Source organism: Octodon degus, unplaced genomic scaffold (genome assembly GCF_000260255.1).
Source record: "Octodon degus isolate 3935 unplaced genomic scaffold, OctDeg1.0 scaffold00147, whole genome shotgun sequence".
Lineage (NCBI taxonomy): Eukaryota > Metazoa > Chordata > Mammalia > Rodentia > Octodontidae > Octodon > Octodon degus.
In genome coordinates, this window is record NW_004524723.1 from 7,092,783 (window position 1) to 7,107,825 (window position 15,043).

At 37.8% G+C, this 15,043-nt stretch overlaps 1 protein-coding gene and 1 pseudogene across 1 annotated transcript in view; one reads left to right on the forward strand and one right to left on the reverse strand.

The window, feature by feature from the left end:
* The window catches only part of Stxbp5l (syntaxin binding protein 5 like), a gene marked incomplete at its 5' end in the record, with an annotated part of 350,429 nt that overhangs the window by 269,205 nt on the left and 66,181 nt on the right, over positions 1-15,043 (reverse strand). The window lies entirely within an intron of this gene.
* LOC101576568 lies at positions 4,880-5,257 on the forward strand (annotated as a pseudogene).

Here is a 15,043-nt window from a genome sequence, read left to right on the forward strand (position 1 = left end):
GCTGTATTAATATGCTGAGCTGTGAAAGGCTCAAGTCAACGATTTCTGACATTGCCAGTCCTATGGATAACCTACTACTATTATGGACTAATGGACTATATTGAATGATTTTGTTGAATTCATGGACCTACAATATTTGAATGGCAATGGAATACCCATCTCTAACAAAACTAAACAAAAAAAGGGGATACAAAGGAAGGACCATTTTGTATGTGTATATACAAAATAGGACTGATATACAGTACTTTCTCTTAATTCAACGAGAAGAAAGATTTGTACTAATAGTATTTGGACAGGACATCATGTGTGTATCTTGTACTATGAGTAACCCTAAGAAGTTAACAATATGCAATGTATTAATTATTGAAACTGTCCTATTAATTGGTTTTGAAACTGTCTCATTGCTGTTTGTCTATAAAATTAATGAAAAAAACAAAGTGCAGGAAAAAAAAAAGAGAGAATGAGAGATTGTGAGTTCTTTCACATGAACATAGAAGACAAGTTCCAAGATCTACAGTGTGAATTGGCAAACTGGAGAACCAGGAATATCGATGGTGTTCCAGACTGAATGTAATGGCTGGGAACCAGTAAAACTAATTGTGTAGTTATGGCCTGAAGTCCAGGAGGTACAAGGACCAGGAAAGCCTTATGTTTTAGTTAGAGTCCACAGGGCAGAATAAAGCTGATGTAGTTCTGAAATAGAAGAGCATGAAGAATCTCTCTTACACAGGAGAGGGCCATACTTTTTGTTATCTCTAGGCCTTCAACTGATTGATAAGACCCACCCACATTATAGAGAACAAGCTCTTTACCTACAAAGTAAATGTTAATCTCACCCAAGAACATCTCCACAGATATACCCAGGATGTTTGACCAAATATTTGGGCACCACAAGGCCCAGTCACACTGGTACATAAAATTAATCATTGCACCTTTTTTTTTCATTTTTTTTTACTGAGTTTAATTCACTAGTTTTCTAACTTATTAACCTGGACATGAAGACCATCAAGTTTCAACTTTTTAGTAAAATGAATTAAAAGCTATTGATTTCCTACTAGACACAGCTATTCTAAATAATATCTATAATGTGATTTAGTTTAAAATATATTCCAATTTTGAACAGATTTCTTTGACATAAGCTATTCAGAAGTATAATGCTTTATCACCAACCATTTGGGTCTTTTTTTCCTTATACTATTAATGTTCCTGTGGTTGGAAAATACAATATGTATTTTAACCTTGTGAAAGTTATTGAAACACATATTATTCAGCAAATATACACCTTTGGTAAATATTCTACATGCACATGAACGTACTGAATATACTGTAACTGTTGAGTGTCATGCACTATAACATGTCAATTAAAGTAAGTTAATCATGTGATTGAAACTATCTTTATTCTAATTTGCTCTTCTCAGTGATTGGGAAAGTTGTGTTAAAATCTTTAAGTAGAATTGTAGACTGAAGTAGATTTTTTCTTCTTTTGTTAAGTTTGCTCAGTTTTTTGCAACTCTATCAACCTACAAACACATTCATATACCAATGAATCAGGCAAAGTGAAAAGGTGGTTCAGATATGAACGCATAGAAAGCACTGCCTATACATTAAAGATATACAATTAGGCATATACCAATTTCAAATTATTATTTTTCTTACTGAATTTTCCCCTTTTATCTTTTCCTTTAGAAGAGAAGAAGAAAGCAAAAGTTGATTAATAGTTTATCTGTTTTCTACACATTTATCTAATATATGTGTATTGATCATTATTTGGTTAGTGCTATCTACAAAGATGGAAATTTTTTTATGACATGTCAAAGTACACCATAAATTAGTACTTTTGCTATTTTCTGGAAACTGTGCAGTTTATCATGGAAACTGGCCCACATAATTACAGGGCCCAAAAATAAAATTATGGAGGCCAAGAAGTTCCACAATAGCCTATCTGCAAGGTAGCTAAGAAGACAGTTTTTCAGTCTGAGTCTGAAAGCCTGAGAACCAGGGAAACTGAAGGACATTGGTCTCTAGGTGTCTTAACAATGGAGCACTGACCTTCAAAGCAGAGAAAGACAGATATCTCAACTTTAGATGAGAGTATATTTACTTTTTCTTGATTTTTTTCCTTGAGCCTTCAATAGATTGGGTGCCACCCTCTTACACTGAAGGCAGATATTCTTCATTCAGTCTATATGCTGATCTCTTTTTGAAACACTTTATGTATTTAGTACTGGGTCTAAAGGGTCTCACTACACATATCAGACTCATAGTGCTCTTCCTGTTTTCAGCCTCCCAAGAACTGGGATTACAGGCACATGTCACCATGCCTAGTCTCAATCACTATCTCAGCGCACCCTGAGGACACAGCCAGCATGGCATGTCGGGGATTGAACCCCAGTCCCTAGGTCTGTTGAAACACATTTAACACTCAGAAAACAATGCTTTTCTATTTTTCTTTTTCCATTGCTGGAGATTAATTCTAGGGATTGTTGCATAAGTTAAGCAAGCATTCTGCCATTTAGCTATATCCTCAGCCCAGAAATGTTCTATCATTTATATGGATATTACTTAACCTAGACAATTTGACACATACAATTAATCATTTCAAAGACCTTAGAAATGAAATTAAGGGGACTTTATCTTTTTGTTTATTTTCTCTAGTACTTTAATCTTCAAAATATTTCATTCTTAGAAGCCATTTCATGTACTCTAAAATATTCCCTTGGTATAATACACATTTGTAGACCTTTTTTATTCCTTCATCTCTGCTCATATACAGTACAATGGATGAATTTTATTTTCTTACGGTCTTTGATTTTTCCTTAGTGAAGATTTCCTGTTAATGAGTTTTTGAAAATTTTCTTTGTGGAAAACATTTTAATTTGATGACATGTTTTCAAAGATATTTTTGTTGTAAATACAGAATTCTGTTCAAGCAATTGCTTCCTTTGTAAAATGTATTTAGTACAGATTGGACTCACAGTGATCCTCCCATTTTCAGCCTCTCAAGCAGTGGGATTAAAGGCACCCACCACCACACCCAGTCTCAGTAGTCATCTCAGTATGCATCTAAGACTAAGCAGGTGTTTTATCTGCTGAGCTATCTGGCCGGCCCTGCTTTCTTCCTTAACACCGCTGACATTATCTTGCTTATTTTCTATTTTTATGTTAATATATCTTCTCTTCACTTGTTTTCTTTCCTATATTGTTTGAAGATTTTTCTCTGTCTTAGGTAATGTGATTATTAACCTCCTTTGAGTCTGTGTCTGTAGAGCATCTTGATCCATGACATTGCATCACCTCTAGAAAGTATCTAATGATTAGTGATATTAAGCATTTTTCATATGCCTGTTTAACATCAGTATATCATTCTTAGAGAAATATCTAATCAAGTCCTAGGCACAGTTTTAGATTAGGATAGATTTTCTTCTTATTGAATTGTAGGAGATTTTTATGTACTCTGTTATTATCCTTTATCAGATACATGGCAAGCAAAATGTTTTACCTATTCTGTACATTGCCTTTTCCCTCTGTTCTTTCTTTACATTAAAGAGGCTTTTTAGTTGGCTATAGTTCTACTTGATTATGTCTCCAATGCTTATGGAATAATATTAAGTCATTCCCAAGATCAATATCATCAAACTTTTCCCCTATGTTTTCTCCTAACAGTTTTATAACTTAAGGTCATATTTTAAGTACTCAATCCATTTGAGTTAATTTTTTAAAATCTGTTTTAAATTTTTATTTATTTGGTACAGGGTCTTGCTATGCATCTTAGACTCACAGTGATCCTCCTGGGATTACTAATAGTAATCCCAGCCTCCCCAGCACTGGGATTACAGGTGTGCACTACCACAAGTGGTTTCTGTGGCCAGCTTGGCATTTCTGGGGTTTCAGGGGCCAGGACAGCATGAGGTACTAGAGATCAAACCAGGATGCTTGTGCTTGCTAGCCAGGCACTTAGACCACCAAGCTATCTCCCCAGCTCCTTGAGTTGATTTCTGAGTATAAGACATAAAGGAAATTACAGTGTTTTATATGTTGATGCTAATTTTTCCAACCCATCTGTTCATCAGAGTATTGTTACATTATTGTATATTTTTGGCACCTTTCTGAAAGGTCAGTTGACTTTATATGTGGATTTATTTCTGAGCTTTTTATTGTGTTATATTGTTCTATAAGTTTGCTTCCCTTTTTTTAATTCCTTGAAAGTAAAGTTAGGTTGTTTAAGATATTCTATAGTATTAATGCAGACTAGTATTCCTAGGACTTTCCTTTTAATACTTATTTTATTGTATCCCATCATTTTGATATGGTATATTCTGTTTATGTCACAGTTATTTTTATTTCCTAATCAGCAAATATTCAAGAAATTTTTAAATTTCCAAATATTTATGAATTTTAAAGTTTCCATTTGAAGACTGGGCGTGGTGATGCATGCCTGTAATCCCAGCACTTGGGAAGCTGAAAACAGGAGGATCACTATGAGTTCAATCTGTGTAGTGAGACCCTATAAACCCTGCAGACCCTGTACTAAATGCAAAAAAAATAAAGTTTTCATTTGCTATTTATTTCTAGTTTTATTTCTTAGTGATCAGACAGACTATGATTTTAATATTCATATATGTGTGAAGATTTGTTATGTGTAATGGACAGTGTTCCATGTATGCTTGAGAAAAATGTATATTCTGATGCAGCTGGGTGACAATTTTGATATGTATCTGTTAAATCCATTTGGTTTGTAGTGTTACTTTACTTCTTGGAAATCTTTTGATTTTCTGTTTGATTAATCTGCCCACTATTAAAAGAGGAGTATTGAAAGTTCTGGAGGCTCGTGCGGGCAGGCTTCGCATCTGCGGCAGGGACAGTGAGGGCACTGGTGACCATGAGATCCGTGTGGCTGCTCAAAAGCCCCTTCCTGTACAGCCTGCTCTGGGCCTTTGGCGCTTCATGTGCCAGAGCCCATGAGCCTGGGGCCAACGCTGTCTACCCTGGCAGAGTGGGCCTAGACAAGCACAGGGTGCATGACCCAGAGCATATCATGGAGCATCTGGAAGGTGTCATTAACAAACCAGAAGCCACGATGTCCCCACAAGAATTGCAGCTCCATTATTTCAAAATGCATGACTACAATGGCAATAACCTGCTTGATGGCCTGGAGCTCTCCACTGCCATCACTCGTGTGCATAAAGAGGAAGGAAGTGAGCAAGTGCCATTCATGAGTGAAGAGGAGCTGATTAGCATAAATGATGGTGTTTTGTGATATGACAAGAACAATGATGGATACATTGATTATGCTGAATTTGCAAAGTCACTCCAGTAGAGCTGATGTGGCCACCCAGTTAGCTGCACCCTGACCTGCACTAATGTGAGGGAAAGCTTTTGGTAACCCGAAGTACCTCACTCCCACCTACCACCGCAACCACCACAATGTTGTTGTAGAAATCTGTAACAACTTGTTACACTGGGGTGAGAAAGAAAAATCAACACAAATAGAAGAGAAAAGGGCAGGATATCTTGTGGTCCCTAAGTGCTGTTGTAACTCTTATTGGACAAAGTCTTAATGAAATAATCCTTGTGAGGATGTTGGAGAAGGAGAGCCGAGAACTCAGGAACTGAACTGTAGTGCTCTGCTCGTTTCTTAATTTTGATTCGTGCTACAGGGAAGGTGGGACAGAAAGCTTTGCCAGCCAGACACACTTTTCAGTCACAGGGTGGGAAGGTATGGAGTGAAAGCCAGCAGTGTCCCCTGACCTGCCTTCCTGCGAGCAGGCCAGTGTCCTGCGGATCTCCTGTGTTGTAGGTGATCACCTGCTCAGGGCGAGTGTCAAGGCCACAGCATAAGATTGTCCAATACTGAGTTTAGCTGGCTACATTCTGTATCCCCTGGCATGTTGGAAACGATACGCCATTGGCCAAAGTCATTCATCTTGCAGTTTTCAGTATTTTATGTAACTGCTGCCGCATCCTCATACTTTACTTCTTTTCTCTGACCTTCAGCCTGGAAAAGATTTTGAATTGAAAAGCATTCTCTCTCCCTAACACACAGTTTTTACTTTCTTAATATCTGTGTGTGTATCTTGTTCCCAGGGTTTCCTTTTTGTAGTTTAGGGATGATTAGTCATGTGAGGACTTGGTAAGGAAGGTCCAAGTCGTTGAGCTGCTCGAGCCCCAGTGGGAAATGATCTTCCAGCATGCACAGTGCTGAAGTTACTCCTAGTTCGGTTTCTCTGGTGCTGGATATCAAACCATGGGCCTCACATGCACCAGCGAGTGCGCTGCTGCTGCTGCGCTGCAGTCCCAGCCCTGATCAAGTTCTACTCTGAAGGAATGTTGTTTAATTACCTCTTTTAACCTGAACCTGTAAATTTTTTTTTTAATCCATCAATTCTTTCAGGGGAGAGTAGGAAGGGAATCCTAAACTCTCTTAACAGTGTGAATCTCAATAGTATTTGAAAGTGAGAAGCTTCAGGTGGGTTTGTTGGTTATGACAGACATGCTGTAATAGAAAACCCAAAATGATAGTTGAATGGGAAAAAGAAACTGCATAAAATTTGCTGCAAGACATAGAGACTTATTTTCTTTATTAAAGTATTCTTATAAAAAAGTGTATGTATTTGTAAAAATGGTTTCTTGTGTCAAGTTTTGTGCAATCAGAGCTGACTTATAAACTATTCTTGTAATATCTCATTATTTTGGAAGATTTATATAATGAATTCTGGCTCTATGACCAATAAAACAAAATGATGTGCAAAAAGAAAAAAAAAAGAAAGTTCCTACTGCTATTATATTCCTATTACTAATATTATATATTCCTACTACATCTCCTTTTTCTTTTAATTGTTAATATTTGATTTTTTTAAATTAGGTATTTTCATGTTGGTTGCTCATATTCAGTAAAGCCCTGATTTGCAAACATAATTTGTTCTGGAAAAATGATTGTATCCAAAGTACTTGCATGTCAAAGTGAATTTCCCCATTAAGAAATAATGGAAACTCAGGTGATTCATTCCACAGATGAAAATTATTCATACAAAAATGATTATAATACTGTACTATAATACAGTAATAAGGTAATAAAGGCAATATAAAGCATTAAGAACAATAAACAAATGAATTTGCACTTGCTTTAGAAAACTTTCATGCCAGGTGTAAAGAAACTCCAGAGAGAAAGGTTATTGTGGGGGGCAAATTTCACTATCACTAAGGGAATCACTGTTAATAGAATTTTTTTCTTTTTCTGCAGCTTTAACAAAGAATTGATCCAATGACCCTTGCTTTTACCTCCTTTAGAGGATTTTGCAAAAATGTGATAGAGTATTAATTATCATCAAACAGATTTTATCACTTAGTTGACAAAGCCTTATTCAGGTGGTGTTTTTCTATAAACTTTGGAGTTTCCTACATTTTAAAAATCTTAATCTCATTTGAACAGAGGATCCATTCACTTTTTCTCCTCAACCACTGCAGAGACAATCTCTGCTATAACCTCTTGCTGTCTACAGGCAATCAAACATGATCCCACAGTGAGAAAAAAAAAAAAAGAGATAAACCATTGGCTCAGCCTACAGGTGTGGAACTTAAGCTGGTACTGGTCTAATCTTTTAAGAATTTAGAAGGACTCTGGATGGCCTTTGGGATCCTGGTGAATCTGACCCATACCCACCTGCATAGAAGCTTTGTTCAGCATCAGCAGTCACCACTACTAGTAGTGTGAGCCTTGGTGAGTCCGACCATGCTCCCCACTGTGGTAGGAACCTTCCTGTACTATGGCGCACTACGGTCTCACCACCACTAAGTCTAGGTGATTATCAGGAGCTTCTGAAATGCCAAAACGCAGGAACAAAAGACAATCTCAATCCTCCAGCCCACCCAGAACAAATCCAGGAGACAAGGACATAAAAGAACTTGGAAGTCACATACCTGAAATTTCTGAAATGATATCAACTAAAGTAGAGAAACAAGTCCATCATGGTATAGAAGAAATAAGATCAGCACTAATCTCTCAGGTCAAAAAAAGAAATGACAACAATCATGAAAAAATTGCTCAGCACAGCTAAAGAAGACATAGATAAAACTAGAGTAAAATAGAAAAATATGGAAACACTGAACAATACAGGAAAGAGATAGAATACATGAAACAGATTCAAACAGACATCCAGGAAATTACAAATTTCAGTGAGAGTTGGCAAAACTGCTTGAAAGAAACTGAAGATAGACTTTCAGACCTTGAGGACAGCAGTGCTGCTAACAAATGTGAAAGTAAAGATCTCTTAAAACTAACAAGGAAATAACAATTCAGTAGCTACAAGATAACACAAAGAAAAACAATGTAAGAATAATAGATGTCAATGAAACAGCAGGAGACAACAGAAAAGACATAAAAAGACTATTTGCAGAAGTACTAGCAGAAAATTTTTCAAACATGAAAAAAAGAATCTGACATTCAGTTAAGTGAGGCATATAAAATTCCAAAAATCCAAAATCAAAATAAATCAACACCTAGACACATAATAGTCAACGTTCCAGAAATTCAGTGAAAGAATAGATTAAAGGCTGTTAGATAGAACAAAAAGATCACTTACAATGGAAAGCCAAACAGAATCATGGCAGATTTCTCAACACAAATCATTAAATCAATAAGAACTTGGAGTGAAGTATTGCAGGTCCTGAAAGAAAATAAGTTCCAAGCCAGATTGATGTACCCTGTGAAACTATCTATCAAATTCAATGGCAAGATAAGATTCCTCCATGACAAGAACTGAAGAAATTCATCAACACAAAACCAACTCTACAAAGAGTATTGACAGATATTCTAGAAAGAGACAAACAACCACAGCTTTAAGAACAACAATAGAAAGGGACCACCAAACAGCAAGTAATTAAAAAGACCCATTGGCTCAATTATGATCATGTGACATTCTGTAACACATATTACTCATATTGCAAGACTGCTTGTTTATCAAGTTCAAGTTTTTTAGAAATATATTGTCTGTGGGTCACTCACAAAATAAGTTACTCACAATGCCAGATTTTACTGGTATTTATGATTGTTTTTCCAAAAGTGGGCTTTGCTATTATATAATGTTCTTTTTTGTCCCTTGTGATAATTTTTAACTTAAAGTTTATGGTATCTAAAACAACTACAGCTATCCCTCCTTTTGCATATCTTTTCCTATCTTCATTTTTTTTTCTTTTTAAATGTATTTTTATACAGGGTCTCACTACACAGATCAAACTTGTAGTGATGCACTTGTTCTCAGTTCCCCAAGTGCTTCGATTACAGCTGTGAGCCACCATGCCCAGTCTCAGTCGCCATTTCAGGGTGCCCTAGGGACGGGGTTCTTACAGCAGGCCCTTTAGTCCACTGAGTTATCTGGCCAGCCCCTATCTTCATTTTTGTGTCTTTAAATTTTAAGTAAATTCCTTGTAAATGACATATAAATCGTTTTGTCTCTCATCCTGTGGATGACTTTTTAAAAAGCTGAAATATTTTGAGAATTTTTTTGTGTAACTTCTAAAAAGCATAATTTGTGTGTATGTTTATGTGGTGTTTTACACATAAAATATAAGACTTTTTTAAGTTGATAACTTGCTTTTAATAATATGCCAAAGCTCTAAACATTAATCTCTCCTCCCCAACATAATGTATAATATTTTGTTCCTATCTCTCCTATTCATATTGTATATTTTCAGTTTTAGCTCTTTGAATATATTTTAACTTTTATGTAAGAATTAAGTGAATAACCAATATTAAAGCACAATATTTTGGATATGTGTATATATTTACGTTTACAAATGTTTCAGACTGCTGCTATTATTGGCATTTAACATCCTTTTGTTTCAATTTGGAAAACAATTTACCATTTCTTACAAGGCAGATTTAGTACAGATAAACTTCCCCAGCTTTTATTTATCTGAAAAAAATCTTTATCATATTTTTGAAGGATAGCTTTGCTGCTTATGGTATTCTTTTTTTTTTCTCTTTTCTTTTCTTTTCTTTTCTTTTCTTTTTTTTGGTACCAGGGATTGAACTTACAACTTTGCACTTTCCAGGCAGGTGTTATGCTGCTGAGCTGTCTTCCTAGCCCCTGTTTATGGTATTCTTGCTTGGCAGAATTTTTCCTCTTTTTCTTTCAGCACTTCAAACATACAAATCCACTCTCTTCTGGCTTGTAATTTTCTTACTTTAAAAAATGGCAATTTTATGAGAAAATCCTTTTATGTAGCAAGTTATTCTTTTAGTTTTCAACATTATTTTTAATCTTTGACAGTTTAGTCATAATATGCCTCAAGGTAGATATCTTCTGGGTTATTTGACGTTCTTTGGGCTCATTGCATATGGATACCCAATTCCTTCTCCACATTTGGGAGGTTATTATTTCAGTCATTATTTCTTTGGAAACCTTTCTGATTCTTTATTTCCTCTTCTGAGAATTCTATAACACATGTATTGGTCTACTTGATGGCATATCATAGGTCTCTTAATCTTCAGTTTTTTCATTCTTTTTTTCCTTTTGAATCTAACTGAACTATTTCCAGACACCTTTTAATTTCATCATCCTTTCCCTGATTTGATTTGGTCCAATACTGATTCCTATTATGAATTTTTCAGGTCTTTTTTCTGAAAGTTTGTGATTTCTGTTTGCTACTTTTACATATTTTCTTCAGTTAAACCTTCATTTGTTCATACATTTTCTTGACCTCAATAAGTATTTATGAGAGTTATTTTTATTAGTTGTCAGGTAAATGTTTCATTAGGGTTTGTTTCAGATTTATATTGTTCAGTTGTATAGAACATCTTTATCACATTCTTCACTTTCCTTGAGTTTTTATGTTAGTGTTGGATGATTACATGAAGTATGAAGAGTTCCTGATCTTTTGTAATGACTTCATGCAGAACTCACCCACCAACCAGCCTGGCCAGAGACTGAGAGCCTCCACCATCTCTTTTCTTGTGTCAAGAAGCAAGCAGTCTTGTACTTTCTTTTTCATAATGTATCTTTTCTATCTGCACTTTTAACCTTTGCATGTTTTTATTTAGACTTTCTTATAGAAACTAATTTTTTGGCTATCTTTTCTTGCAGTGTTCTTTTGTACTTTATACTTCTTAACTGCAATACTTTGATTTCATTTCTTTTATGTAACTTCTGAATGTTTTAAATCCTTTCAGAGGTTATTATGGCATCTACCACTCCAAACAACATTTGTTCATCCTCTTCCTAGGCAGCCAGATTGTACCAGAACCATCAGAGATTCAAACTGGTTGCAAAAGTACTAGATCTTTACATACATCCAGAGAATTTGAATACACAAATCAACTCCTTCCATCAGGAGGACCAAGTTGAGAGCTAAGATTTTTATTTTATCCATCCTTTCCTTCCTTCCTTCCTTCATTCCTTGGCTTTTATCTATGCTGAGTGAGGAATGGGTAGTAAATGATGTGAGTAGTAATCAATGGTACTTACCATCCCTACTTTCTGCCTCTATTTTCTTCTGGGCTGCTAGATTATCTTAGACCTATCAGTGTGCCAAGACTATAAAGCCAGTCCCCTGGGGATCCCTTTTAGAAAAACTGAAGTGCTTATGTATGGCCAAAGAAACCCTTATTCACTTGAATAAAGCCCAGGACTACCGTATTTCCTCCAAAATAAGACCTAAATGGAAAATAAGCCCTAGCATGATTTTTCAGGATGCGTGTACTATAAACACCAATTAAGACCATTAGCTTAAAAAAAATCATCAGCTGCATATAGTACACCTGTTCCCACACGACAGATGTATTTGATTATAAAATAATAATATATACAATATTATTGACATTAATACTTAAGCAATAATATAAATCATTATTATTTGTAAATATCCTAGCATGTACCTTTGGAGAAAAGGTAAATGCCTACATGAATTTCAGTCTTATTGACAAATGGCCACTTAGAATGTAGACAAAATGCAAAAAATGCACACTTGGTAATGAACAGACATAAACAATTTATTGATTCATGTTAGACACCTGATTCATGTGTGTCTAACATGAATCAATAAACTGTTTTATAATGACTGTATCCATAGATCTTGATATACAGTACTTTATTATTGGTAAAGTTTATATTTTTGTCCATCTTGATTTATACTTTAAATTTGCCTTAATATTTAATAAAGGCCAGCAGGACCAACTCCGGGTCCCAGCCCAGGCACAGCATGGGTGAGACCCTCTCCCACCCCCGTGGGATGCCCCCCCACCACTCTGCAGCACCTCCCCCACCGCGCCCGCCAGGTAGGAATTTCTGCTGCGTTCCCGGAAACCCCAGACCCAGTCCTAGACCAGGTCCAGTGAGTGTGCGGGAGAGCTTCCAGCTACCCTGCACTGGTGGGACCAACTCCAGGTCCCGGCCCAGGCGCAACGTGGGTGAGACCATCTTCCACCCCCTTGGGATGCCCCCTACCACTCCACAGCACCTCCCCCAGCCCGCCCGCTGAGTAGGAATTTCTGCCAAGTTCCGGGAACACCCAGACCCAGTCCTAGCCCAGACCCAGTGAGTGGTGGGAGAGCTGCCTCTCCCCCCACTCCACCTTGTCCCCTCCAGGCTCAGCTCAGGCCTGGCATACAGGCCTGGGGTGTAACCCTGCAGCTGCAATCCCGACAGAGAGGGTAGAGGATAGAACCACCCAGCTAGTCCAAGAGCAGAACATCTTGCTACAGGGGCACAACAGGTTCACCCTCAAGGGCAGCAGCAGGAAGGAGATGAGCACATCAGCCAGAACCAAGCCAGGCACAGCTGGATAAATCCAGACTTTGTAGAGCTGCACCTGAACTTCAGTACATACTAAGGTTATAACTACAACAAAGATCAACAACAAAGGTCAGAAGACAGTGCTACACAAAATGACGAGAAGGAACAAAATGCAACCTCAGAACCCAACACCACCCGTAAAAAGTGCAGAGGACACTAACACAGAACAAATTGGGAATCGCACAGCTGAAAGTAATGAATCAATGGCTTCTGAAATAAAGAAACAGCTGCAGAAAGGTATAGAGGAACTCAGATTGGAAATAAAAAAAGAAATCCCTGAATTAATAACATCTGCAGTAAAGAATCAAATGCAGAAACATAGGGAGGAAACCCAATGCCCACCCAGAACAAGTGCGGAGGACACTAGCTCGGCTCAAATGCATGAATTAATAGTGTCGACAGTAAATAGGCAACAGCAGTAAGATATAAAGGAAATAAGAGCACAACTCCTTCTGAAATAAAAAAAAGAACTCTCGAGAACTTCCACCGAGCCTTGGGCCCTCCATATCCCACAACCCCAGGCCCTGCGAGTGTGGGGGAGAGCTTCTGCTCTGTCCTGCGCCAGCCCGCAGCTCCAGACCATGGCTTGCCGCCTAAGAGAGTCACTTCCCCACATTCTCCAGACTTCCCCCGCCCGGCTAGACCCGGTGCAGCCCGCCCTGAGTGAGAACTTCTGCCACGCGATGGACCCTCCATATCCAACCGAACCCAGGCCCGGCGAGTGTGGAAGAGAGCTTCTGCTCTGTCCTGTGCCAGCCCGCCGCTCCAGACCCAGGCCCACCACACCATGCGAGTGTGGGGGAGAGCTTCTGCTCTGTCCTGCACCAGCCCGCAGCTCCAGGCCCAGGCCCACCGCGTGAGAGTCACTTCCCTGCATTCTCCAGGCCACTACAGACCACCCCCGCCTGACCAGACCCAGCACAGCTTGCCATCTCTGAGTAAGAACTGCTGCCGCGCTCTTGGGAGTCCTGTAGACCCACAAAAACATAACACTGGTGAGTGTGTGGGAGAGCTTCTGGGCTCTCTCACCCCTGCTTCTCCTACCCCTTCAGACCCAGCCCAGATCTAGCATACAGGCTTGAGGTAAAACCCTGCAGCTAAAGTCCCTGCAGTGAAAGACTAGGGTCAAATCCACACAGCTAATCCAGGAACATATCATCTTACCAGAGGTGCAAAGCAAGCCCGCCTCCAAGGGCAACAACAGCAAGGAACTGAGCACAGTAGCCTAACCCAAGCAAGGCACAACTGCATAAACAGAGCTTGGTATATCAGTATCTGAATTTCATTAAGTGATAACATAATTGCACCAAAGCTCTACACCAAAGGCCACAGGTCAGTGTTAAACGAAATGATAAAGACAAGGAGCAAAATGCAATCTCAGGTCTCAAGCCCACCCATAAAAAGTGCAGAGGACGCTAGCTCAGCTGAAATAAATAAACAAATAGCATCAGAAGTAAATAAACAAGAGCAGAAAGATATAGATGAATTCAGAGCAGAATCAATTTCTGGAATTAAAAAAAAAGAAAACTCTGAATTTATAGCAGCTAAACTTAAGAATCAAATACAGAAACATATGGAGGAAACACAAAGCCCAACCACAACAAATGCAGTGGGCAGTAGCTTAGATGAAATACATGAATTAATAGCATCAGAAGTAAATAAGCAACTACAGAAAGGTTTAAAGGAACTCAAGGCAGAACTATTGTCTGAAATGAAAAAAGAAAATTCTAAACCCATACCACCTGAACTAAAGAATCAAATGCAGGGGGGGAATAAAAAAAAAAAAAATGAAATGCAGAAACATAAAGAAGAAACGCAATCTGTTAAAAACTCTGCAGTAAAAGAATTAATAACTGCTTCTAAAGCAGACATTGATAAAAAAAATACAGGAAATTAAAAAAATTATGGATTCCTTCAATGAGCAACACAGAAAAGAAATAGATCGCATGAAGCAGAGTCAAAAAGATGTAGAGGACCTTAAAATCTCAATTACAAGGCTGAAAAACCATTTGAGTGAAAGTGAAGATAGAGTTTCAGATTAAAGATGCTGGTGATGAATTATTTTTTCCTGCATCCTAGTTGTTTTTAAGAGATCCTTTCTTACCTTTTCACTACCTGCACCACCATCTTCAAGAATATCATACTGAAAGCTGCTAGAGGAAAGAAGCAGATCACATTCAAAGGAAAACCCATCAGAATTATGGCTGACTTCTCTTCACAAACCATGAAGGCAAGAAGAGCATGGAGCAGAGTAC